Genomic DNA, 359 nt, shown 5'->3' with positions numbered 1-359 from the left:
GCAGAATCGGCAAATTTGTGAGAATTGCAACTATTTATTTACAACTTATATTTTAAGGGAAACCATGAAAAACGTTTACCCCATGGTACTGGCAAGGTTCTTGGCTTCAGTTGTTCTGTTCTCAACTAATGAACATCTTACACATCATCATTCTCTCTTAGATCATATCTGGTTTACCCTGAAGTGAAATGAGTCATTTCAAGTAACTATTTAGGTATTTAGAAATGCTACAGCAGTAGGTGTTTATATCTTTTAGTTGTAAAAGACTGAAAATGGAAACCCGTCAGTACGAGAGAGAAAATTCAGGTCATCCGGCAGTGGACAGTGAATCCAATGCTGCCGACAGTTCACGCCAATCA

This window comes from Penaeus monodon, chromosome 19 (genome assembly GCF_015228065.2).
Source record: "Penaeus monodon isolate SGIC_2016 chromosome 19, NSTDA_Pmon_1, whole genome shotgun sequence".
NCBI classification, from domain to species: Eukaryota; Metazoa; Arthropoda; class Malacostraca; order Decapoda; family Penaeidae; genus Penaeus; species Penaeus monodon.
This window is presented reverse-complemented; position numbering follows the sequence as displayed.